At 40.4% G+C, this 24212-nt stretch overlaps 1 protein-coding gene across 14 annotated transcripts in view; it reads left to right on the plus strand.

Annotated features, from left to right (window-relative positions):
* The window catches only part of zbtb20 (zinc finger and BTB domain containing 20), a 138423-nt gene that overhangs the window by 12123 nt on the left and 102088 nt on the right, over window positions 1-24212 (plus strand). For 7 of the 14 annotated variants that reach the window (XM_088638508.1, XM_088638511.1, XM_088638516.1 and 4 more), the window contains one exon: window positions 10677-10736. The exons of 5 other annotated variants lie outside the window; for them this stretch is intronic. The gene's annotated coding sequence lies outside the window, so the exon portion shown is untranslated. Of the gene's footprint in view, window positions 1-8266; window positions 8285-10676; window positions 10737-24212 lie in introns of those variants that run through there. 2 more of the 14 variants (XM_088638512.1, XM_088638509.1) reach the window with 2 other exon arrangements.

Below are 24212 nucleotides of genomic sequence, written 5' to 3' on the forward strand. Positions count from 1 at the left end.
CTGAAACTCTCACATTGTCCAGCATGTCAAGTGATGTAATAAACTAAAGTTGCAGCATAAATGATAGCAATACTGTGCGGTGCAAGATATAGAATGAATAATACAGTAGGAGGTGAATAACATGGTAATGATTGAATGAAGAGAAGTCATTGATCATAGTAGTCAGAAACAATCAGCACCTGACAGTATACAGTATGTGTGATAGGTATTTCTGTTATGTGTACCAAGCAGATCAGTGCAATATTAAAAGAACTGAATCAAAATTGGTTCTTCCTTTAATCTAAGTGTTTCCAGTCGTCACGGTAATTTGAGTGTGATCATCACACTTGTGGCCACACACCGGCTGTTCTGTTGGTGACCTGCAAAGTGACAGGCACTACAAGTGTCTGTCACTGCTCATGGTACAACATATTCTGATTAGGGGACATTCAGCAGAGCCACGTGCTCAATTCATTTCCTCCTTTAGAGCAGTGTGAGTCCATAGGCAGTGAGGATAAACCTCCATATGTGTCTCTCATAATGAGTATGATCAATAATAACACTGTTTTAAATTCAAGATGTTTTATGCGTATTGTGCCTGATGGTGTAATCATTTTTTGTTTATTGTTTGCCGTTGGAGCAAATGCCATGAATCCAAGTAATTGAACCATGATGTTAATGAAACAGGATTTCCTTTTCAAATTACTCTGGAGGCATGTGGACTGATTTACTGTTAAGCTACTATGCTGCACACCTTAACCAAAAAAAATCTAGTGACCATTTCCTCCGTGTGACACTTGGTGGGGAAGCTCTCTGGCTGACGCAGTGGTTCAGCAGTGGCGGCGCTGGCTTCATGAACGTGTGTCAGATCTGGGGCAGACCTGTCCCACACTGGAGACACTAACTGCTGTGTTCCACTGCTCACCACTCCTTCATGACATCTTACATAGTCATACAGATGGACTCTCCTTATTTTATCTTAAGACTTAAAGTGAAAACATCTTTTGTGCTTTCTGTGCTTCCGAAGAAAATATTTTTAATCAAGAAATTATTTTGAACTGTTTTAAAAAAATCACATTGCTCCTCACTGCACACACTGTGATTGTGTGGTCTGGTTTCAGTGTGTGAAGCTGAAACAAGAATTCACAGAAGAGGGCAGGTGAGATGCACTCTTGGGTAATTTGAATCAGCTGCCAGGCATCACTGTTTGCTATTTTTTGTCCAGAAACACACTTGCGTTTAAATTGCTGTGTTTGTGGGCCTTTTCATTGACTTTCATTTTATTTTTGTTGACTGTTTTAAAGTCCACTCAGATGAAACTCCATACAGGGTGAAAAAAGCCCCAAGGCCAATATTTTGTCATTTTCCCAATGGGAACGTCCCCACGCTGATATCAAACCACTCTCTCGCTCCCTCTCTGTGTCTTGTCTGGGATCTTTAAGGAGGTCTGTGTGTTTTTTTTAGGTTTGTGTGTAGCAATCACTTTTCCTTCACTTCGCACACGTAGTTACTGTTTCTCATAAAGGTTTATGTTCATTACATTAGCGAAATGAAAGGTGATGCAACAGAGTAGCTGGGAAACAGAATGCCATGCCAAGGAAAAAGAAACCCTGCCATTTATGCAGCAGGAAATTGAAGAAACCAAAATCTAGGGATTTTTTTTAAACACTTGTCATCTCCAGTTCGGTGCTTTGTGCAGATGACATTTGCTATTTACTCAAGCCCTTTTTGATGCTGGTAATAATTAATTCTGGTAAGATCAAAATGAATGCATGCCATTGTTGGAGCAGTGCATCAGGTGTCTCTTTCACGTGGTTCTGTCTTCCTGTTTGTCAACGATACTTGTGCTCTGGCTTGTGAGGAACAGTGCTCTGAGCAGTCTGCATTGCTGGGGGTAGGTACTGCACATATATCCTGTTGCTCACACAGAGAGGGAAAGGCAAGGCTGAGAGAACAGTAAGTACAATGGAATGCTGATGGTCAACATGTTGTTGGCTGATAAGGTGGAATTAAATATCTGAACATACTGATGCTTATGTTGCAGATCTGTCTGTCTAGTGTATAAATAACTATGTGCAGTATTTACTTTTTGTTACCCCAAACACACACTCTTTTAAAATATTTTGGGTTTTGATGTTTTCATAATTATACTGAACTTTTGAAGAGAATGCTGGCAAAGAATAACTGTCTGTGCATATATAAAATAGCTTATTATTTACAGTAAATCTTGAGAAACCTAGAAATGAGAGCTTGCTCTCCATTGCTGGGTTCTGATAAACAAGGTATAATGTACAATGAAAGTAAAGGTTTTTTTTTTTACTAGAGTTCTTGCTCCAATAAGCAATGTCGCCATTTTAAGCACACGGCAGTTTTCGCATGAATAAATCAAAAACTGTGATCAAAGTGCTTGCATCTTTCTTATTGTGTAGTTTGAACACAACTTGTAGGGACTTGCTTTTATGCACTGGGAATAGAAGGAAATAAGAGAGTTTGGCTTGAAAGGGAAACTGTTTATTTTTTTCTTGAAGACCTGCCCTATATACTGAAAATAGTCGTCTGATATTCTGTAACAGAATCTCTGGCTTGTGTTGTCAGCCTGTGAAGCCAGCACAAGCAGCAGTGTGAGTGCAGTCCTTGCTCCTCACCCCCATGCTGCTCGAGTGGGCCTGAGAAGAGATTAGGCGAGGGTTTAGAGCAGTCCTGATGAAAACTCATTTTTGGGCTGAAAATCTTGTAATTGCAACACTGAACAGCTTTCGTTTTACGCTTTTCATGCTTGTAAGGGGTTTACTTCAGGCAGCAGAGTGCGATGCAAGAGAATTATTCTATAATAACAGCCAATATTTCTGCTCTTTGAGCTGAAATATATTGTGGCTGAACTCTTTAATTACGCAAGGCTTAGTTACTGTAACTCTTTGAAGGGATGAATAGACCCCCCCATGACCATTTCTTAACTTTCCTTTTTGCAAAAATTACTTTATTTAAAAGAAGGTGACTTGATCACTTTAGGCTGCTTTCCTGCTTTGTTCTTAAATTCAGATCTGGGGCTTCATCTCCTGGTGACTGAGAATCACATGTCACTTATTTCTCATCATGACCAAGCCAGGAACAGCGCATAACTGTGGCAAACATTTCAAACGTTATATAATGTATAAATATGGAATGGAATATTTTTATTATTGTCATCATCTGTTTAAGGTAACGTAAGCACTCTTTTCTAGATTTCAAACAACTGGCGTGATTTTTTCATTTGGCAAGGTCTGTACTAATTAATGGAGACAGTTTTGATTAACGTAGATGAGGCAAATGGAGCCTGACAAGCTTTTAGGTCTAATTTACAGGGGGAGAGATTTTTATTCAGCACCAAAACTCTTTTCTTCATCATATAACATAATATGGAAATCTAATTTTTTTTATTATTCTTTAAAACAATGATCTCATGTTGTTTTTTTTCCAAATAAACAAAATGATACGTAAACGACAGCCTCAGTTTCTGCATTGTTAAGTTATGATTTTTGTAAAAGATACTTTAAACAGCTTGAATTATTAAGGTTGAGAACCTTTTTTTCCCCAGAATTGCCTATCCAACAATCTGATGATCCTTGTTCTCCCCAGGTTAATTCAGGGAAATTGACCAAACAAGAGGGGGGCAAAAGACGAGGGCTTTTACTGAAATACAATAAAACGTGACCATAGTAAAATCTTAGATGAGTGCTGAGATATCCAAGCCTTAAGAGAAAGTCAGGGGTATGAGGCATGACAGGTTAAATCACTGACTCTCTAACTTGATGTTGAGAGCGTGGAGCCATCGAACAGTGTGTGTTCCATACCACCTGGTTAACTCCATTCACGTCTCCGGCCCCGTAGAGGATGGGAATCGCAAAGACAATCATGAGGAGTTTTGTTTACCCTTCCAAATTTAGAAATGGATATTAAATTGTATGCATGTGCAGCAGATGGTGTGTGGTACAATGACGAAAGATAACAAATAGATGGCATTAAAACATTTGGTAACTAATCTAGGACTATAATTTGTCCTTTGCACAAGCGTGCGTTAATATTCGAGCCATTTTTATAAAAGACTTTAGAGACTTTCAGGGAAACATCAGGCTGGAGGCCAGTGAACAAATTCAGCCTGTGGCCCCATTTTAGTTAAGCTTTGTGCTATGTTGGTATCACTAATCAGTATATAAGACAGTGTCAAGGCCAGATGTTTTGACTGGACTTTTCTTAATGTGGAATTCCTTTATTCCGTTTTAGTGGGAGAGTTTTTCTCCTGTAGTTGGAATATATAAACGTTGAAAGGTCAGAGCAATCCTGTAGCTACGATAGAGTGTAGCCAACCTATCCAGTATAAAGCGATATAAAGCTTTTGAAGTGAGTTACAATTGTCTCCGGTGTCTGGTTTCAGAACTACTTTACTATCCTTGAGAATGAAGAAACCATTATGAGGCTGAAGCCTTTTTGCAGGCTTTAAAAGAGTGAATTATTGAAGAAGTAGCATGTGTGAGAACCTATTGCTGTGTATCCTTCAGTTAGATAAAGAATACAACCATATATATATAGTATCTACTCCATTTTGGATCCAAACTTCTTTGCACATGATGATTTGATATCAGTTTTATTTTTAAAGCTTATACCCTTGAAAGATGGCAATGATAAAAAAACAACCACATCAGGATCTAGATAAGGTTTGTGCTGGAAGGCAGAAATCTTTCCATTTTGGGCCTTTGAAGGGTTTAAAAAATTAACCAGCCTCCCTCAGCTGGGTAATGAACATCCAGCGTCCCCATGAGTGACATCGGGGAGAGCGAATCAGTCGTCTGCATCCGCAGAGTTGAGTGAGAAGGCGGGTTTCCTCTTGTGTCTTCCGCTGGTGATGAAGTCATTCTGCATCATTTAACAATTAGGTTAGAACAGAATCAGTCATCAGGATTCACTGATTTGAGAAGTAAGAATTGCATGCTGGGGAAGGATCTGAAACAGAGACATGTCTTTCGCAACATTCAATCCCAGGATCGCTAGCAAAGACTCCTGCTTCTGTGCAAAACCTGTCCCAGCTAGTACTCCAAAACAGTGATCGAGTAAAAAGTTGTTCACGTCTCCGTTTTTGTTGTTTCTGTTCTCATATCCGTGTTATCTCTCGCTATTTTTCCACCTTTACATTTTAACCGTCTTTTTCAGCTTTGAAACTCTCCCTGAATATTTCAGAACAGGTCTGATTCTACGTGCTTCTGTCTGTCAGAAGTGCTCTCATTACTGTGCTGCTGTGAACCCAGCTTGATTTCTGGATTTTAAACAAGTCTTGTTTTTTCCCCCTCTTTGTTTTTCCATCTAAGCTGTTTAGTTTTTGTTTTACTAATATAGTTGAAGTATTCAAGTTCTTTTGCTGACCACTTGCTATGCCAATTTTATGCTTACAAACAAACTAGGCCAAAAAATGTAAGTATTGGATTTTATCTTCCATGGGAGAATTTACAAATTCTCATAAGCTGTTTTCTTTTGTTAGGTTTAAAATGAATTTTCGGCAAACAGCAACAGAAAAGTAGAAAGTTGTATTTCATACAACACTGCACTGCATTTTTAAATAATACAGTCTTGCAACTAAATCTCTGCTTTTAATTTTTTAACCGAGTTCAGCTGGTGGACGTCTTAACATTTAATATAGTTCTGCTTAACATTGTTTCATATGATGTGACTTTGACAAGGCAGGTATCTTAGTTGGGGTTTTTTTCCACTTGAACACCACATTTAGAAACCTAAATGACTGATGAAAAAAATAGGATCTTGACGATGTATTTTTGTTATTCAAAATCTTGTGTGGTTAGTCTTTGTATTTGTTTCAACCGCATTACTCACATGCAGCCTTAAGTGATGTGAGCACCTCTGCTGACCTTTGACTATCCGTTTTGCTGTCATGTACAGTACATGCAGACAGGGATGTGTTTTCATTCTGGGACCCCACATAGCCTGTGAGACACTGTGAGACCCTGGATGTTAAGATGTTAAGATGATTTTATTTTCTTCACTTTGGTATGGTGGGGTTTGGGCACCCACTGCGTGAGGAGGACTATGTTCATTAGAGGGAGGTTATGTTTTTAAATCACAAACCAGTTTGTTGAGACAGCCCTATAGAAGAGATGCTGCAGCCATAAGAGAGCGCCAATTTCCTGATTTCATCAAAAGCTTCTTAGCTCCTCTAGTACACTGTCTCTTTTACCGAAGACATCAGCTCCCTGGAGTACAGCAGAGTTTGTTGTACAGCAGAGTGGCGGGAACGAGAAGGATCAGTCTTGGGACATGCAGACAGGGGAAGGTACAGTAAGTACCGGAGCGTCCTTTCAATCCAGAAAGACCGTCACTGGCTGTGGTGGTAGCTGGCAGTTTTGCAGTGCGTTTCTCTTCATATAAAATAATATTATATTTTTTTTTTTTCTAAGGAGCTTAGCATATGTGTCTTAAAGTCTTTCCAAGATGGCCGGGTCTGAAAGAAATATTCATCATGGAATACAAAACCTCATGCAAATAAGGGAAGCTGAGCGCTCGCAGTTTTGGAGAGACTATAGCGCACTCTTGACATTTGAGTAGACGTATTCCCGGTTTCAGACCCAGGTGCTGTGAAATATTAGGCTCATTTAAAAACACTTCACTTCTTCTCAGTTTTCTCTATGACCTGAAATCTCATTAGGAGTGAAGAGAGTTTCTTTTTTCTTCTTCTGAATGTACTTTTCATGGTGGCCTAAATCAGTACTGCTCAGCACTGTATTGACAGATACATATGGATCATATGCAGTCAATCACCTGTTGACCTCACCTGTTTTGATTTAAACAAATAAATTCCAGAAATGTTTGCCAGTGGCAGAAACTGTCAGGTGACAGAGCTACTCAAAGCTGACCCCTTTTGGCCTCTGGCCCTGTCATAAGATATCTTTATCCCCATCACTAATAAACACAGAAGAGTGATTTTGATATTGTGTTAAAACCTATAGGCAAGGTTGCCAAACTATTTTAAAAATTGATTTTTTAGCTTTCTCACAAACTCTGAGTTTTATTTTTGTGTAATTGTAGTTCATGCCTTTGTTTACATCTCCTGTGGTTGTTGTGTTCGGCCCCTATTTAAGCTCTGTTGTTGATTTTTATGGCATGTCTGTATCATGGCACGACAGCATTGAGCTAAGGTACAGTGTACATTTCAAAAATAGGCTCAGAGTTTTAGTATTGTGCTCAGATATGTGTTGAGTGAGGAGATGGAAACACACTCAGTACCAAAGTTTTAACTGAGCTCACCATAAGCTTGTCCACCTTGACAGCATTGTGGCACATATACTGGTCAAAGGCCAGTTCTCCACACCAGCGTTATGTGAAGCTACTTTTCATCGAGTCAACACAGCATGCTCCTTACTCGTAGTGTGAAAGTCAGAACATGTCCCTTATAGGAATCGGTCAGAGCTCTGGGGCTGGCACCTTCCAGATGGGACCACAGACACCTATTGTGTTTAGGCTCTATTTGTTTAGTATTTCAATTAGTTTAAACACATTTATGCGCCGGGTTCTTTTAACCTTTACCAGCACATTGCCATCCAGAGAATCACAAAGGAAAGGAAAGACTGCATCTTTCACAAAAGAAGGTCAAACATTATCAGCTGCTCTCTTTAGTGTGGTAGTTTTAAAAGAGCCTGCCTTCCATTCTGTCTGTCTTTAACTGTTTAACATAGTGGGGAATCTCTCAGATGTTCAAGAGAGTTGCTTAGGCTATATATTTGCAAAATAATTAAACAAAAGCGATGGTTCCCTGGTTTGTGAACTGGAACAGTGAAACCTAATCAGAGTTATGGGACCCGAGGTTTAAAAGTATGCTATTGATATTTCTGAGTAGCACATTTAGGTTACCTTTCCCGAGTGCAGTGATATCCAGCAAAGGTTATTTTGCAAAACAATGCAGCAGTGCAAAGGAATTCTAGCACTTGCATGTCTGATTTTTGTGATTAATGTACATTTTTAAATGTTCTTCATGAAGCTGGGATTTCTTTGTGCTGTATTATTCTTGTGAATTAAAAAATAGCATAATTACAGGAATGGAAACACTGAATTAACATTCTAATTGCAATAATTATTAATAAGAGCAATAACTTTCACACCTTTCTACAGCCTCTCCAGCATGTGTCAGCAGCAGCAAGCAAGGATTGAACTTTTCCCTCAACTTTAACTTATGCATGCCTTGTTCTCTTAGGAGGTGACTTCTCACCAGTCAGGGGTTTCTAAGGGTTTATCTCTTGCACTGAGTTCTGTATTCCCAAGGCTCATGGTATGTATTTCTAGACTTTTCAAAGGCTTGCTGATTAAAACAAAACACGTTCTTTAAACCGAGTCTTTGCCCACCGAAATGAAGGTCTGATGAGCAAACCAACTGGCATTCTTTGGGTATCAGGTTTAAAAAATTATAAAATCAGTAAGGTGAATGTTCACAACATGCTTTTATGGAGATAGGTATTTCCTGCTGAAATTGTGCCATTTTCTCCCTCTCTTAATATGAATCAGTTTGTACTTTAGCAGAATACCAGAATTGAATTTGACTTCATTTGTGGCCATTGATTCAAATTCCTTTCTGAAAGCTTTAGTGTCCTTCTGGATGCAGTCATTAAGCGTCTTTGTCAGCTGTCTTAATTAACCTTTTGGGCTTGCTTACCAGAACTTTTGTGTATCGGAGAGCATTTGATGATGAGTGTTTGTGTAACAGTGCACACTGAGTGCACACTATTGTCATGGTGTTTCAAACACATTGCTCACCACTTCGTCAGTAGAGGTGAGCAATAAACCTTCTGACCTCTGTTATGAGAAACTTTTAATTCACCGTCTGAAAGAAATTCCGAATGTGTCCCATTGCTATAGAATCCATTTTGATCAAATTTCCTGGTACATCTAAGCTGCTTTTTGACACGCTGAATGTCAGTGGCTTCTCAGTTCCAAACCAGCCTTTTAAACTAGGGTGAAGAGCAGCTCGCCTAGCTCTACACACTAGGGAGAGAAAATCCTGCACTTTTAGTGAAAGATCTAATTGAATCGGAGGTTTCAATAAAGTGAAAAATTGTTCAGTGTTGAGTGAAACTGCAGTGTGAGTCTGATCAGTACGTTTAACAAAGCAATAGTGCAACACCCTTCATCCCACGAACAAAACAACTAATGCTGTCAATGTGTTTGATAATTCCTGTATGAAACCTTTGCACTAAGCGCTATATTCCACTTTTTCTTTTGAATTTGTTTATCAAGCATCTTTGTTGCTGAGAATTTTGTATATGATGGGCAGATTACTGTACTGTCTGCGTAACATCAAGGCTTATTCTTCTCATGCATCCCTGCCATTTTTTAGACAACAGGTTCCTGAATTTGATTACTTTGGTTTCTGTGGAGACGAAATTCCTGTAATACTCCTCCTACTTGCAGAGCAGAAGCACGCAGAACCAGCTTTGATCATTAAAACTTAGCGCCAGGGTATCATCTGAAAACCTGGGCTTTCTGGCCTGTATTTTTATGTCTCCAGATGGACCAGTTTCTGAGTTAAAAAGTGTTGTTTATTTCATCACCTTGCCTGTGAAGTTTGTGGTTAGAATGCCCTAAGAACACCAAGGGCTGCAAGCAAGAGGAGGTCTGTTAGGCCCATCTTGTTTGCTTGTGAGGCTGGTACTAAATCTGTCTCTGACCCCAAAGAAACTAATTCCGTAATATAGCAGGGTAGCTTGATCCAGCCACCTCCTACTTTTTGTGTAAAGAAAGTGCTTCCCTTTTCAATCCTAAATGTACACCCTGTTAATTTCTTTCAGTAGTTTATGTATATACAGTACGTATGTTTGCATTTGTAGGATTTTGAAACCAGACTTTAAGATCTTTATTTTGAGTAATTTAATTTGAAATATTATATGAAGCTTTTGTTTATTAAAAACAGTCGCTTAAAAACTACTGCTTTTCAATAGCCTATGTAATATAGAGTCCATTTAATGCAGAAGGCTTGTAGAAATTAATTGTCAGACTTTTATTAAATTGATAAAGCCTGGACTTTTCTAGCTGTACAGCATTGAACATGACTTTGATCGTAGTAAGCAAAGAAAATAAAAACATATAATACGAAATATGGGTGTGTATATTATTGTAAAAAAATAATTTTCTTTATATCCAGAAAACTACTTGTCTCACATTACGTCTATATAGTGTTAGTAACCAAATTTCTTCCCAAGAATATTTTATAAGCAAATTTTCTAACTACATATTTGTATGCAAATTTGCTTAAGTACCAGGTACCTCACAGTTCACTGCTATCTCCCTGCCAGCTAAATTATATTTTTCCTGGAATCAGCATTCTAGCTTTTTCGGCCCTGAGCAAACTAAGGAAATATTTGATTCTGTTGGGCGGTCTTGGACTTTGCACAAGTTGGACCGTCTCGTTAGTTTTCCTGTTTTCCGACCTCAGAAATATAGTTCCTTTGGGATGACCTGTCAGTCTGAGGTTTGACCTTTGACCCCTTGTGGATCACCAAACCAGGCTAAAAACACCCTTGGAACAACGAGGTGAAACTAACATTACTTTGATCACTATTGGTAGGTCTTGGTCATTTTCTCAAATCGTCTGCATTTCTGCATGAGTGGTGACTGTCTGAGTGTGTTGCTGGAACAGCACATTTACATATTATCCCCCTTTCTCGCAGGAGGGGAGATGAAAGTGATTTAAAGTCATTTCCCATTTGTTTCCATCATCCGCCAGAAAGGTAAGAAAGCAGTTTGTTGTCAGGGGGAGAGGGGGTTAATTTTAGAAGGCACAGAACTTAACTCCTCACTTGTTACAATGCAATGAAATAAATAAATGGGTTCAGAAGCGTCAGTATTTTTGCTGGTGATGGTTACCTTCTTAAAAAGGTTCTGTGTGTATGTGCACACAAATAAACCATTACACCTTAAGAATTGAAAAGGCAGTTGGTTCGGTGAGTTATGAAACACTTTTTGCCTTGCATAAAGTAAAATATTGTTGACCTATTTTTCTGTTTAACTTAGTTTAATTACAAATTGACGTAGATTTAGATCTGGGCCCTTAAAAATATATATATATATTCATATATATATATCTTTTCTAAGTCACACAGTATATGCATTTGTATTTCGTTTGAAACCATGTATACACATAGTGTTTCTGTTCATCATATTTTTTGTTTGACTATCAAATAACTCACGGTGTTCCAACTTTCTAATTCAAGTCTTTTTTTCTGCAATTTTTGAGAAAAGAACTGAAATTCTTTGCATACAAAGTGAAGAATTGTGTGAACAGTGAAATACATTGAAAAGCCAATAAGTATTAAACAGGATTATGGATTGTCTGACAGTGCATTTTAATGCAGTTAATGCAGCATTATAGTAGCTATGGGGTTGTATTATTAGTTTTAGGTTTGTCATATCGTTTGAAATTCACTAAGAGAAACCGAATTTAATGATAGCCTGGTATCACATTATAAACGTTAAAGATACCCTTACACAAGAAGAAGTAAGGAACTGAAGAAAGAATTTCATAAATAATTGCCTTTTGTTCCTGTATACATTTTTGTATTCTAGTTTATTTGTAAAATGGCCTTTTATCCCAGTGAGAACAAATCCAGTTCTTTCATAGTTGCACCCCTCGCAGGAGCTGCCTGTGTTATTGTCGACCTGTGACGTTATTTGACATTATTATTTTGAATATATGACATTTTTACTTGACATCGCGCCTATATGTAGAAGCCCAGCAGGGCAGACGATGGAAGAGGGGGGCATTTTTCATTTTTTTGGTCCCTTTGTAGGAAGCAGGGGGTTGCAGGGTGAGGCGGTATTCAGGCTCAGCATTCCAGTGTAGTGAAGACGGGGATAAACCTAGACTGGGCACTCCCCTGCACCTTTACAGTTTCACTGAATGTCAGAACTCTTATTAAAGCGCTGATCTGACCTCCGTGGCATCTTTGAAGACTGGAATCTAAGATGAGATGGCTGCCTCATAGTGTTTGGGGATTAGTTGGTAGGGAAGTGGGGGGGGGAGAGAGAGAGTGGGTAGTTCCTAGTATATAAGAGTAAATCATTCATAGATCAACTTCCTGATTTTGATGTACTGTAGTGACCGGCCATTTGGTTAATGTGTGAAAATAAACCAGTATCAACCTGTTTTCCCTGAGCTCTACTCCTGCTAATGTCTGTGACAGAATGCAAACATTGCACGTTTTCGTTTCCAGGGGGTTATGGTTTTGAAGCATCCAGAGTGATCATTTGGCGGATATGGGCATTGAACAAATCTCTATTTTATGATGAAAGAGCCGTGTAGGTAACTCTTGCATTTGAATAAAGATAATGAAATTTCAAAATGCTATATTTTTTTAAGTGTTGCGTTAAACACTGTGCCCTGTTATGACACGTTATTATTCAGTTTTAATTAGTCGATCTAAATGAATATTCAAATAGCTCTTCCTGTACTTTTACCAGAATATCTCATATTATTAGAATTAAGACTATTGCTTCCAATAACGTATTGTTGTAGAAACCAAGTCCAAAAAGAGGTCAGTTACGTGCATTTGTAATTAAAAGCTTTCATAACAGTGCATGAAATTTGTTTGGAAATGCAGCATAGCCTACAGAGTGTAAATACCATTGAAAAATAAAGGTCTTAAGCAAATCTGACAGCAAGTCTTCGATGCAAGGTTGAACTAAACCCTGGAAAACCAACGAGAAAAAAAAAACATACCGTAATATTTCAGCAGTGGGTCTGGAGCTCTTGCAGGAGAGTGGTCTGTTCGTCAGTGCCATACCATGTACTTCATGTATAGAGTCTGCATATTGCTTTACTGTAGAACACCCAAAAGGGCAGGCAGCATGAGCCCCTCATTCTCTTTGCTAGTGGTGCACTCTGGGCTCACTCAGCCCTTCATGGTATGGGGATGGAGTGCAGCAAGACTCAGCGCCTGACTTGTTTATTTCACAGGCCATCTCGCAATACATTACAGCAGAAATGCCAAGTAAAACTGGGTGTGCGTCAAATTGGCTCAGTGTTTCTGGGATGACTGGAAATCATTTGACTGGCTGCCGTGTGATGAAAAGAAATGCCGTTTTAATGTTAGGTGTAGAGCCGGGGCCTGAAGCAGGCTTGTTTGGGGCAACAACACTCCAGACTCCCTGCATTCTGTGAAAAGCTCCTCATTGCACATTAAGCCCAGCTGACGCACAGAGGTCTTCAGTCCTGTGTTCACACTAGTGGCCATGCTTTCTCAGGTTGTCTGCACAGGGAATAAAAAGCACCTCTCCTGCAAAACTCACAGTCTACCAGGAAACTTGAGACACTGGGTTTGATTTATGATGCACCACAGCTGTGCTATTCTAACCAGTGCTGGCTGTGCCAGCAGCCATGTCACCCTGCAATTCACCACTGGCAGCCCCCTGAAGCTCAGCAGGTGTGAGCCTGGTCAGTACCTGGATGGGAGACCTCCTGGGAAAAACTAAGGTTGCTGCTGAAAGAGGTGTTAGTGGGGCCAGCAGGGGGCGCTCACCCTGCAGTCCATGTGGGTCCTAATGCCCCAGTATAGTGACGGGGACACTATACTGTAAAAAAGGCACCGTCCTTCGGATGAGACATAAAACCCAGGTCCTGACTCTCTGTGGTCATTAAAAATCCCAGGGCATTTCTAAAAAAGAGTTCTGTAGGGGTGTAACCCCGGTGTCCTGGCTGAATTTCCCATTGGCCTTTACCAATCATGGCCCCACTATGAACTGGCTTCATCACTCTGTTCTCCTCCCCACTGAGAGCTGGTGTGTGGGGAGAGTACTGGCGCACTATGGCTGCTGTCGCATCATCCAGGTGGGGCTGCACACTGGGGGTGGTGGAAGAGGAGTTACCTGTAAAGCGCTTTGAGTGGAGTGTCCAGAAAAGCGCTATATAAGTGTAAGCAATTATTATTATTATCACAGTTGTATCATTAAATACTTTCAGTTTTAATGTTTTTAGTTTAGTTTTAAGTTTTTTTTCTTTCTGAGGGCTTGTAGTCTTTCTTCAAACTATTTACAGTTTTGCATAAGAAAGTTGGAAGAAATTGTTTATATTGGGACCATGTATTAAAATTAAATGATTCCCTGATGAGGGATAGACACTTTAGTAGTTGATTAGAAGCTGAATTTTACAAAGACAAACTGCATGATTTGAACTTTCTCTGTTCAAGAAGAGGGCATCTGTGTCATTGAGAATAAGTTGAGAAATTATGACAGGCGTTTTTTGGTCAGTATCCAAAAAAAGAATCCAACACATTCTCTTATTTATGGAAGAAATATAGTTATTACTGTATTCTAAAGCAGACATTTGCTTTTTGGTATTGTAAAAATGTATGTATTATTGCAAAATGCTTAGGATTTAAAAGGTTGTTAACTTTTTTTTACTTTTTTGCATTTTGTAATGTTCTTTCTCAAATCTCTTTCTCAAAAAGACATAAAAACTAGTACTAATACAAATAACCATGTGTAGGGACTGTGACATCACATGATCTCACTGGCTTTGTCACACCTTTCTTGACTTGCTATATTAAACAGCAAATTCAAAACAATCTGTGCTGCCTGTTCCGCTAATCTAGCTGCTCAAATTAAAGGTTTTGAGATGTAAAGTGAACACATCACATGTTGAGCTGTTCCTTCAGCCTGCCAAATCCATGCTAATGTAAATAAGGCTTACAAAGAGCTTTGCTTTGTTTATCACAATGTGGAGTGAGTGTAATCATGTTCTTAAAAATGCTAGAACTTGATCTTTTTGATAAATCGTAGGGACTTAAGAAATAACACAAAATCCTTGGCTTCAAAGGTGCTAGGAATTTTAGTCGGGGAACGTCACCCAAATAAAACTGAAATACTAAGTGATTAAATAAAAGGCAGTGGTATAACAGAATCTCGGATTCGTTCTTCTGTTCCCACCCATGTAAATCTCCTGCACTACAATACAGTTCTGGCTTGATTCCCATAACATTCCATTGCTGTTTAGTAAGATGTAGGCCTACTACTGGATCTCTCACAACTACTGTGTGATTACTAAGCAGAACAGTGAAGGAGGAAGATGGCTTCGGGAAACAGGAAGTGAGGTCATATCCCTTGCTTCCAAACCTGAACACTGGTTGCCCTTTCCTCTGCCAGAAAAAAACGAAGGAGCTCTGCCAAAAAGATGTGAACTTTAGCCCTGCTGGGTGTTGAGTGACAGAAGCGACCAGTTGAAAAATGGGGATGTTAACTCTGTAACCCTGCAACACTTGAAGAATCTTGATTGCACTGTACACAGATCCCCACAGACGAACAATTATAAACATCAAGGGCTGCGCTGCGGAGGAGAGAGGTATAGGCCTGGTTTATTCTAGTATACTATACATTATTGTAGCATAGGAAACTTGCAATGGCACTGATACAGACAATGAAACACCAGTGTAATAATAATAGTACAAGTAAATTACCAAGCATTAAATCATTATTTCAGGCTTTGTTTCCTTGCCAGGAGTTTCATTGTCCTAAAAGACAATTGTTATGTTCACGCTTTTTTTCCCCCCAGAATACTTTGTTTTGAGCAGCAGACAGGCCATGTCAAAACGATCTAATTTTCCTCTGCAATTATGGTTTCAGAGTCTTGCACAGTTCGGGGTGCAGTCTCACAGATATCCTGAACGGGATGAATGCTTTCTGTCAGTTCCAATGAATCCGTGTGGCTTTGGTGTCTGTTTTTTAGAGTAGTCCTTCTGCGCACTGAGACACTTGTGTAAAGATGTCAGCAATGGGAACTGCTGAATTACTCCTCCTTGAAAGGCAAACCTGAACACACAAGTCCACACAGAGAGCTCTTCATGTTAGAAATGAAAGTGGCAACGACAGAAATGTTTTCCAATTTTAGCCTTTTTATTATCTGTGGCGCAGATTAAATGAGGAACAGCTTGTGCCCATGAAAATGTACTGTTGTCATCTTCATGCCTCTCATGTACCACCAACCCCCTTCCCAACACATCTGAACTAACAACCTTACCAGTGTAATTAGGAGTAATCCATTTTCTAAGTACAAATTTGTTTAAGTATGCAGACAATTCCTCATTTGCCTGATTAGCCAAAAAGCCGTAATTAATTACATCATGTATCAGCTTTCATGACGGTTCACCTTAAGGTTATTTAGCATGGGGAAAAAAATTGTTTTGTAATGTGCGTAATTTTCCCCCCGAATAACGATTAACCTTTTGTCGCCACCCGAAAAAATATATAATTGCAGCATGGAGTCCGTGAGAGGAGGTGGAGTAGAGGAAATGTCCTCCTTGTGCCGGACTGGAAGGCCATTGAGTTTACTTACTCCAGCTGTATAAATCTTCCTTACACTTTCGCTGTATTGGTGAGGTCTGCTTTGTCTGCTGATTGTTGTTTTATAACGTGTGATTGCTGAGATGCTGTCTGACATGAGTCCTGTACCTTTGGATGACATTTTGCACACGCACGTGGACGCGTTAGATCTCGCACACTGTCGAAGTTAGTGGACCACCAACGTAACATAGAAACATAGAGGTCTTGTGCTTTGGCCTTGAAAGTCTGACTCTTGTGGACAGGACCCTCTGCAGCAGATTGTAAAGACCTTTATTTGTACAGTGAATTGGGCCAGCCCTTTTGTAGCTTATCCATCCTGTGAGGGTTGTGTCTCATCCCGATTGGGTAACTCCTGAACCCGTCTGTGGGCGCTGGAGTCTTCGGGGATCTTCTAGGCCTCAGCCCACATTCCCCTCAGGACCAGCACACGGTTCAGTTCCCTGATTCTGAGGGAGATCAGTCGGCACCGCTGAGAAAGTGCCGCCTGAGCATTTCGACTTAATTTGCGCGTTTTTTCAGAGAACGAAGCATCGGTGTACTGAAATGTTTGTTGTGGATAGCAATCTCCGTTTTTGTGTTTTGCAGAAAGGTTCGTTTATGTAATGGGTAATTTTGTTTTTAACAGCTCACACTGTTGTGACTGATAAAATGTTATTAAATCTCTAAAAGCAACCACCCCCTCAATCCCCCCCGCCTTACATCCTTTTGTAAGCGTGAAATATTTTCATCAGGCTGTTTGTACAACATTGGCCTGTGGGCTTAGATTTTTTTTAATCTCCATCATGAAGCTGTCTCTTTTATTTGTTCCCTCTAATCTTATTATAATTATTGTTATTTGTAAAGCACAAACAGCAGAGTTAAGGTGCCAGACTTAGAAGATGCATGGCTCTTCTTGATGACACTACAATCTTGCAGGTGCCTGGCCAGTCACAGAGGTCACTGGCCCACAGCAAGGCAAGGAAGTCTTCCACTCGGGACACATCTGAGCTCAATGGCACAGTCCGTTAATACCATTTGAACCAGTGATACGCAACCTATGTTCCATCTAGGAAACGCCTTTGCCTGTTGAGCCACTCCAGAACCACTGCTGTAAGTGTGGGACTAAGGAGTGGCTCTCATGTTTGATGGGAAATATCTTCTTGGGGGTGATAATCCAGAGCTTGAGGGCTGGAGTTGTCCAGCTCGTCTGTACTGTGTGACTCACAGGCCCAGGGACAGGGTTGTATCCGACACACTGATATTTATTCCTACAGTATGTGCATTGCAGTCCACAATCCATCTTCTGAAGATTTGGATTCCAATGTCTTTGTGTTCCTGTTCATTTATTGTGCTTAGATTTACATTCTTGCTATTCCAGCACAAATACTTTCTGATCAGACGTTACAGCATCCTTCCAGAAGACGAAGACTTGCTCCAGTGTCTTTTCTCCAATGAGTGCAAACATCCGCTTGCTGTTACCCTCATGAAGCATCAGAAAGCACTTGGCAGGGCAGTAGTGGGGAATTGTGGAAAATATGCAGAAGAAAGCACAAAACCTAGGTACTTTCTTTAAAAATTGTATTAATTTTCCTTCAAATTGGTATTCTCTGCTTGTGTTTCTGGAGTTCAAAAATGGGGTCTTTGTAGTTCCAGTGTTTTATTTCCCAGCATGCCCAGCACAGTTTGCTCTCAAGCCTGGTGTTGAATCGCGTGAGCGGGCTGGTGAAGGAGCCCCTTGAGCAGACACTTACCGCTCTAGAGCAAGTCCAGAGCTCCTTACAGCGCAGCGCTCTGTCCTTAACCACCAGCAACGGCTCAGCGCGGTTCCCATCGCGTTGTGCTTCTGTGCAAAACTCTTAAGTGATTTATCCAAAAGGAATGGTTCTGCTGTTATACTGCGGGCAAAGGATTGGTTTAATTCCATTATAGATGGTAAACAAAAAAACATGGCATCTCATCAGACACACTATGCTAGAGCACATGATGCCAAGATAATGCTATATCGTGCTTTGGATATATAAAGCACAGCACCCTCTTCGACAGAAAACGCAAGTCAGCCATCGTATAAAAACAAACATTAATTACTCCATTAACTCTGTGCCCGGTTGTCTGGTTGGCCAATAATCTTACCTTTGCAAAAAGTAGAAATTTACTCAAGTCTTTTTTTTGTAAGAAACTGTTAATGTTAGATTGGACTGAAATTACAGTCTTTTCTGAATAATAGATTTTTCGCATGCATGTCTTAGAATCAGTTTAAGAAACATTCCAGCAGCTCGTTGGCTCAGGAGCTGTGACCAAGAACAGGCTTTTATTTCTCTAGCCCAGCTATGCCAGCCCATAGCTGAACTAACCATCGACATGGTCATGGACTCGGGGATCCACACCAGAAAGGCAGGGTTACGCCCAGCACCCGAGTACTGCAGCTCATCCAGGGGATCCCTTTCTTTCCTTCAGGAAGATGATGAGTAAAACAAACAAAAAGTTATGTGTAACAGTGTGTGTAGTGCTTTTGTATAACTAATATTTAGGCAAATAATGGTCCAAACCCAATTCTTTGTTTGAAATTATTTACTGTTCTAAGATCCATTCATCGAACATGACTGTATTTGTTTTTCTTTCTTAATCATATTGCGTTTTGTGTAGGAAAAGTGCTTTTCAAAGATTCCTTTGTGTCTCTAAGTAGAGAGCAGAAAAAGTGATAACATCACTAACACAGTCTACAAAAGAAGGGGAACCACAGAGATCAGAGGTTGAAATGACTGAAGTAGGGTTTGTAATTTTTACACACAAAGTAATGTTTAAACTTCCTAAATTGTTTTAATATTTTGAGAGACTGATTAAGAAAATTGCAAGTTTAATTTTATTTCCTGTGTTTCTGCATTTCTTTAACCCTACACAGAGATGATTCTTTTTAATGTCAGGAATTTCATAGCATGACTATGCTGCATGGTGGCAGTTTTACTGTGTTGTCCTAATAGGCAGTGAATAAAGGGCACTTTGCATCTTCAATACCATAGCTGAAGTGCCTGCAGAAAAAGTACATTTACAAAAAACTATAAGTTAATCATTATGTGTAAACTTTCCTGCTTCCTCATAACTGCTAACTGGCCGGGTCAATGCTAACCACTGGCTTGTGCAGACACAAAGTTCTTAACATGTTGTTATGGGTAATCTGTTCATTTCACCGTAGCATTATAACAAGAATGTGCTTTTCCTCTGGTGTCCTTTAGGTTACCTTCTACAGCATCTGTTTCAGTGTGTTTCATCCACACTCTTGACCGCTTCCCTCTCAACTGGGAGAAGGCACAGACCTCCTTATGTTTCTTTCAAAAAAAGAGCTCACTGACTCAAACTTCATGTAGCTCCTTAGCTCCTTTCAAGCGGAAGAACCTTCTCAAAACACTGTTCTTTAAGAGCAGCAATTAGCAGACGCAGAGAAAATGAACATAACAGGTAAGGAAAAGATTAGTTAAAAACTTCAGCACGTTTTTAGAGAGAACTTGATAAACGCATGAAGAATTGGTAAAACTGGGTAAAGAGGAAAGTGATACGGTTTTGGTTTTCCCATGTCTTGATTACTATTAAAGGGGACTATAAGGAAGGAACAAAGTAGGAACTTTGTGATTAGTGCTCTATAATTAAAAAACCTAAATGTGACCTGAATGATTAAAAAAAGATTAAATTAAGCTAAAAACTGTGTTTTGGAACAAACAGCTAGACCATCTGTGAAGTAAACCGTAGTTCTCTTAATATCGAGGTCATTTAGCGTGCCAGGTCAGACATTTTCCTCAGCTGACATTGTCTGAGAGATTCTGAAACCATTCAGAAATAAAGAGGAAGGCGGGTTTTTTATCTTTTTTTTTTTTCCCACTTCATCGTTTGACAGCCAGGCCAGTAGCACTCCTGTAAAACACAGGGACGCAAATGAGATGCTTTACTCTTGAACAGAAACTCTTAAGTGAAATGGTAGCTTTCTGACATGCTCCAATTAGGCACTTTCACAGTCTTGGTGTGTTTTGTAGCTCTTGTCTCCATGGGGTTTGCAGGAACCCACCAACGCATCACATGCCTCACTGAATTTGTGTTCTCTCACATCATGAGGTAATGGCGACGGAACCACCTGACATCGGTGATACTGCAAAAAAGATAAATGCCCAGATTAAAACTTAATTATTTAGAGGTAAAGACTTTGATCTGGTTATTGTACATTTATTGTGAATTAGTTGTATTCTAGAAACGCGCAACAGCAAAGTTTGGGTGCCCTTGTGATCCAGGCAGCAATATTACTGTCACTAAACATGTGCACGGTCATGTGTTATCAACCTGCGGATAAGAATAACCGAACTGTATATCTGCTTCTGTGGCATTTTTACTTTATGCAGTAGTGACACCGTAAACAGTGCTTTTTGGGATTTCATTTCCACTTAGCTTTAATCAGTGTGACATGCATGAGCAGTCAGAATTGATGGAGGTAAAGAATGACACAAATCTAGATAGACAGGTTAATATTAAAACCTTAAAGGATTGCTGAAAACATTCCTTAAAAATCTTTCGGACAAAGGTTGAACGTGAACATATGCATTACGTGTTGAGCAATGACCAATTGTTCCTGGTTATAAAATGACAGGATTACATTTTTTTTTGAGAAACAGGAATCAAAACATAGGAGGTGATTTTCATTAAAACTGAGGAACCAAAATCCCCTCATAAGAGAGTCCATTCTGAGAGGAGGCTTGGACACGGCAGGGTAACTTTCCACTGCCGCACGGAAACTCCTGTCTGAAAGAGATCAGGCCTGAAGCCTAGCCTTTACTCGGGTCATGTGGAGGTGGAGTTTTAAGTCCATTCATTTTCCAGCCGCTTCCTCCAATACAGGGTCAAGCCAGGATGACCCCTGGACAGGACCCCAGTCCATCGCAGGGCGCACACAGACACAGACACAGACACAGACACAGACACAGACACAGACACAGACACAGACACAGACACAGACACAGTCACAGTCACACACGCGCTCACACCAGGAGGAAAGCCATGCGAACACAAAGAGCACATATGAACTCCATGCCGACAGAGTTTTAAGGAGGCAAGATCATTTGAAGTTTTTTTCTTTTCCACGTCTCATATGAAAGCCAGTTCTCGTCGACCATAACAAAGCTGGGTGGTCCTGCAGTGTGAACACAGAACTACCCCAGACCCCAAATGGCAATTAAACACGCCTTGAAGAGCACTGAGCCTGTACTCGGTGGACAAAGCAGAGACGCGGTACCAAACAGGCGAGGTTCAGGCGCTGGTCACTTCGTGAGGTGCGTTTTTCTTCACTTTGGGAAGTGTCCGCGCGCATTCTGCAGCGAGGCGTGGCGCTTACGAGCGACCTCATCAGCGATAAAGCATACGACCGTGTGGGGCTGCCTCCCTGAAGCACTCGAGAGCGAGAGTCGCGTCAAGGGGCTTGCTGAATGGGGGCGAAATCAGTGCTCTTTTCAGTCTCTTGAGAGCTTTGAAGTCCTTATTCAACCTCCCAACTGTCATTCAGTGTCTGTTGTGTGGCATCCTACCAGACAACCACCTAAAACAAAGGACTTGGTTTATTTCCGTTCTTGTTGTCTTGGCTGTCGTATTATTACTCCATTAATAGGCTTCTGATCAAAGCTTTTTGCTCAATAGAACTTTCTGTCCATCTGGCAGGAGAGGGTGCAGACACAGAAGAAAAACTGTTTTGGAAATTTAGCCCAAGTTTATTTGGAGTAATAAAAAAAATGTAGCGAATTCTGCACAGTAGAAAGGTTAGGAAGCCATCCTATAGATGTGCAGGATTTTGTGGGTTCATTTTCACTTTGAGAGGCATGGAGAGAATGTTTATTTAATATATAAAAATTAAACCTAATATCACTCGTCTTGCTTGCCGAGCTGAAGTAGTTCATATTTCACATGACCACTTTAAATGTTCTGTTTTTCTCCAGGGTTCTTGCTGATGCAAAAGAGCTACCTCATGATAAAGAAAATCTCACAAATCTTTTTCAAAATCACTATTCCTGTGCTGGCGTTTGTAGGAACAGACAGTGAGAATTTCCAATCAAGCGCGATTTTGTAGCAGTGGCAAAATAATCTCTTTATTCATCGATCACATCTGATTCTATACTTAACTTGGTTAAACAGTCAGAAGAGTAAAGCGATCAAAAAAATGCGTAGCTCTAATCAATATTGGTAAATCATTGAAGGAGAAGCATTTGGTTAAAATGGCAGTTTCTGCAATTTATAAATCAGGGCAACAGACACTGTGGATTGAGGTTTTTCCCTTTTTCTGCATTGACAAAAATATAGAAAGTTCCTGTAGTGCAGTGCTGTCCAGTCCTGGTCCTGTCCAGTCCTGGACCAATGTGTCTGTAGGCTTATATATCTTAAAAGCACCAATAGCTGGGAGAAACAGACAAATTTGCCTAATTAAGCCACTAAATTAGCCCATTTTCACTCATTAAGAGGCAAGTTGGAAGGAAAACCTACAGTCTCACAATGGCCTTCAGGCAAGGATAGGACAGCCCTATAGTACTGCAGGAGAGCACCAATACACAATAATACATAGTACACAGCAGGTGAGGTTCAGAAGCCTGTGGAACAGGGATTCTTAGTTACCAGTTTTCAATGTTGTTTGTGTTTCAGGTTCGTATTCAGTGATTAGACAGCGAATCCGCATTTCACAAATGTTTTCTCAAGCAAAATCACAGATTAGACATGAGGGCCACAGCTCAGCTCAAGATCACAGAGTCCTGGCCCAGATTTCTCAGGCGTACAGAGTATTTAATCTCGCACTCCACTTCCTTTAGAAGTTTTTGTGTAGCCTCCATTGTATGGGACCAGGTCTACATGTTGTAGAGCTTTAGAAGTGATTTACAGTATCCGTTTATTTTGATGTTTTGCCTGGTATGCAGTAGTTTGGTTTATGCTGGGTCCGTTAATTCAGCTGGAAGCACAGTAAAATGCAGAACTCCTATTCATACATTACATGCAAGTTTCTGTGCATATGGCAAAGAGCATAGGGTTTAGGCCAACAATGTCAAGATAAGTGGTGTCACGGATGTCGGAAAGGGCAAGCCGTGGAATGACCAGGAGAGCAGTAGAGACCCTATGCTTGGCAGCAAAAAGGGAAACATAGGGGTTAGCCCAGGCTCAGGGGGTCGGACGATGTTGGTTTAGAAACCTAGGCTCTCAGGCCACGGATGTGGGGCGACCTGGTATTAGGCAGGTCTCAAGACATCCGTACCCTCAATGCTGAGCCAGGAGCAGAAGTAAATAGGATACACAACAAGACACACCAGAAAGACATGAATAATCACAGGGAACTAGGAACAGGACAGAAGTAGAGCGCCCTCTAGGTGTACAGGGCGTGACGAGCGGGCCAAATTAATCTGATCTCACACACACTCGCTCACACACACATGCATGGGCAATTTAGAGACGGCAAGGAACCCAGTCCAGTCGTCATGTCTTCAGAAGTTGGGAGGGAACTGGGACCTGTGGCGAGAACCCACAGGGGCTCTACACAGAAGGATCCCTGGTCTGGAATAGAAAACAGGACCCAAGGGAAGCTGTAACCACCTGGGCCCTGTGACAACCTTCACAAGCATGAGCTCTATTAATGTAGTTAGACCAATAAAATAGTTCCAGATGGTGGGTGCACATAACTTATTGTTAATAACAGTGCGTAATCTTTTTGCAGTCTTCTAGTATCTTGACAAAAGTTGCAAAAGTGCTGCATGAGGTGATTTTCTGCAATGACTATCATGCAGCGGTCTCCGCCCCTGATTCTGGAGCGCCCCAGTCCAGCCTTTATCATCGGCCGTTTCTAAAGGTCTGGAGCAATTGGACTATACTGAAGTCAACAGGCGGTGCCTTGA

This window comes from Lepisosteus platostomus, chromosome 7 (assembly GCF_059453375.1).
Source record: "Lepisosteus platostomus isolate fLepPlt1 chromosome 7, fLepPlt1.hap1, whole genome shotgun sequence".
Taxonomy (NCBI): domain Eukaryota; kingdom Metazoa; phylum Chordata; class Actinopteri; order Semionotiformes; family Lepisosteidae; genus Lepisosteus; species Lepisosteus platostomus.